Here is a 3,444-nt window from a genome sequence, read left to right as displayed (position 1 = left end):
AACTAAAGGTTTCTTCTCTAAGGTAAAACAGGATACATGACATTGCTAAGCAGCTACACTTTTGAATTAATTCATTGACGAGAAAGCAAGCAGGTTTAACAAGTGAGAAAATAGAAGATGTTGGATATTAAAACCAAGGATCACAGCAATCTCAATACCGAATACTGAGTGTCTCTGACACAAAGGCTCACACCACCAGTGACGCTATTAAAATTCAAATGATTTCGTTCAGCTCTGATACAGTTCTTCTAAAGCCTATTTACTAATTGTAAATGTAGATATGTACGCTTCTGATTGGGAAGAATTGGTGTTCCCATGATGAAATATGTGTTCCAGTTAATGGTACATTAACTGCTGAAAGAAAAAAACTCACAAATAGTGGCCTAATAAAAGAGAGATTTATTTTTACTAATATAAAGTCCAGTTGGGTTTGAGCATTACTGACTTTGTCACTCAAAATCTTTGTCAGTTTTATTTTTTGTTGTTTGTGGTCTAGAAACAGTCAGCTTTTTCAACCCTGCAAAGCCTTCAATTTCTAGATTACCCCTTTTCATTTCTGCTTGCAAACTAGCCAACTCGCTTACATTCACCTTTTCTCTATGAAATAATCACAGCCTGTAACAGCCAACACTCCCTGCTAACATTCCATTTTCCAGCCTCTGTGCTTCAGTGGGCAGCTAGCTAGCATACCACCTTCCAGGTCATTCCAGGCAACCGTTTCCGTGTTTTGCCCCTTCTCAGGGTCTCCACCTCCCACTGCCCGAATGCTAAGTCAGAATTTTAGGGTTTTGTTAAAGTGGTGCTTCATTTCCATGTTCCAATTTTTCTATTAATTATGTAAAGATAAACACTAGAAAACATAACCCATCTACCCCACCAAATCTCATTTGCTCAATAGAAGTCAATTTCCTGTTCACATGGAATCAACGAGGGGATTGAGGAAGGGAGTTAGGGCTCAGATTTAGATGAGAATTAGTATAGTCTTCAAAAAGAAATAAGGAAGATTTTGAACCCCACTTACTTGGTTGGATTTCACACACACACAAAAACACCTGTTTTTACATTAAACACATGATTTCTTTCTTGTGATTCATATTTTATCCAAAAGCCTCAGGCTCTTTGAAGTTAAATTAAGTGCCAGATCTCATAGAAATAACTTTGAAATACAAGCTTTTTCTATACCAGCATCCTCACTTTCTTTTAAATCATTAGGATAATGAGATTGCTCATAAATATTGGGAGGAATCACAGATTGTGAAGCCAGGAATGAACACAGTCTAGCGACGTGAACTCATCCATGCTGATTTGAAACAAGACAGAGGCTGCACTTCTCAAAGCTTATCAAGGCTTAGTGGTTAGGGGACTGGGGGCTGAAGTCAGAGCTGCATTCAAATTGCAGCTCAGCTATTTACTAGCTCTGTGTCATTGTATTTCTTGGCCTCTAGTTTTTAATCTATTACTCTACCTACTCAGCAAAGTGGGGAAGGGTCATAAATTTCAGGACCTTACCCTGGTATTTAAAGAAAGAAGGGCAAACAACGCCCTTAAAAAACCATGATATGGGTGCTAGGTGTACTTATCACTACCGAGGTATCCCTCTCATTCCTTCTGGGCTTTCTCAGCAGGCAAAGCTAGGATATAGGTGTGTGTATATATATTCACATAGATACATGTTTGTGCATGTGTGGGTATATGTGTATGCACTTAAATATCTAACACATAATTTCAATATTTTCACTTGCATGCATACCTGGACCCACTTTAGTGTGTTTCTGTTTTGATTTGGTAGGCTTTTTTGCATGGTATTATATAACAAATATTTAGATATCAAGAGTTTAGTTAGCAAGGAATTAGGAGGTATCTGGTAGAAAATAAGCACCAGATAAATAATTTTTCTTATCATTTATTAAACATGAGTGGTTTAAATTAGCTCTTTGTCCTTTGTTTTCTCTCTCTCTCTCTCTCTCTCTCTCTCTCTCTCTCTCTCTCTCTCTCTCTCTCTCTTTAAAAAAAAATTTATGGGGGAACAGTGTGTTTTTCCAGGACCCATCAGGTCCAAGTCAAGTAGTTGTTTCAGTGTAGTTGTGGAGGGCACAACTCAGCAGCCCATGTGGGGATCGAACCGGAAACCTTGGTATTATGAGCACTGTGTTCTAACCGACTGAGCTAACTGGCTGCCCTTGTCCTTTGCTCTTAGGCAAATAATTGGAAAGCTGTGATTAATGAAAAGAAGAGTTACAAGTCACAGAATGGAATCTATGATACCCTTCTGTATCCTGCAACAGAAGTTAGGTATGTGGAAATAAGGAAGTATAGATTATATACCCAATATGTTTAAACCTCAGATACTGACCTCTTGAGTTTTGTTTTGTTTTGTTTTTAGGGTTTAACACACCCTTTTGTTTTTAAATATTTTTTAAGATTTAAAAGTGTTTAAAGTTTGTAATTCCTAGTAGCAAAACAAATACCCCAATGGCAAACTACTGTAAAATGGTACAGCTGCGTGTGTGGCAGAGGGGATGAGATTTTCAAAGCGCCCTAGCTTTCTGCATGAGAAGGTCAGAGGTACACTGGTTTGTATTATTCTGACACCCATTGGGTGATCTAAGTTCCTTCTCCTTCAGCAAAGGCTTTATTTGTCAGAAGGGCATTACACTTGACCTCCAAATTTGGTTGACAATTTACTGATGAGATTCATAACCTTTGGTTTGCTCTGATATCCTGACATACTCCCAGTATTTGCTGGGTTCTGGGCCATGTCCTGGAAGGCCACCATGACGTCTGGATCCTGCATGGCTCCGGATCACTAAGTATTTCATTGAGCCCAGGCATTCCTGCCATTCCAGGCATGCCCCCTCCTATTTCAGGCATTCCCACAGAAAAGCCACCTGGAAAAGAGCCATACTGAGCTCCTGATTGTCTCTGGCTTCTTCCTCCTTCTGGGAGCGCTCATGTTCTTCCAGAGCCTTCCTAACCTTTTCCATTCTTTCTTTAATCTCTCATACTTTCTCCAATGTTCTGCAGTTTTCTGGGCCCTTAGTTGAACTTCTTTCAGCACTGCATTAGCATCTTCATCATAATGCAATTTACACACAAGGGCAAGATCGTGGGCTGCTTCTTCCCAATGTCCCAGAAGTCTGTGCTTTTCCTCGACACTTGCAGGGCTGAGCTGATCAAAATTTATTTGAATAGGGCTGGCCGAGTGGCGCGATGGTTGGGAGCTCGCTTGGGATGCCAGAGGGCCCCGGTTCGGATCCCACATGGGAGGGCCAGTGACACTGCCCTCCACAGCTGAGATGCTGAACAACAGCTCAACCTGGAGCTGGGCTGCCATGAGTCGCCGGCGGCGGCGTAGGCTGCAGTCCCTGTGGCAGTGGGTTGCCATGGGCTACCGTGTGTAGTCAGCAGCCAGCGTGAGCGGCCAGCAGCCGCAGTGAGCGGCCG

General features: G+C 41.5%; 1 pseudogene; it reads right to left on the bottom strand.

Annotated features, from left to right (window-relative positions):
• Window positions 1-2,650: 2,650 nt before the first annotated feature.
• Window positions 2,651-3,444, bottom strand: part of LOC109387232 (putative protein FAM10A5) — a 1,533-nt pseudogene continuing 739 nt past the window's right edge.

Source organism: Hipposideros armiger, unplaced genomic scaffold, assembly GCF_001890085.2.
Source record: "Hipposideros armiger isolate ML-2016 unplaced genomic scaffold, ASM189008v1 scaffold_151, whole genome shotgun sequence".
Taxonomy (NCBI): Eukaryota; Metazoa; Chordata; class Mammalia; order Chiroptera; family Hipposideridae; genus Hipposideros; species Hipposideros armiger.
The sequence above is the reverse complement of the archived record's forward strand: the minus strand, read 5'-3'. Positions and strand labels throughout refer to the sequence as shown.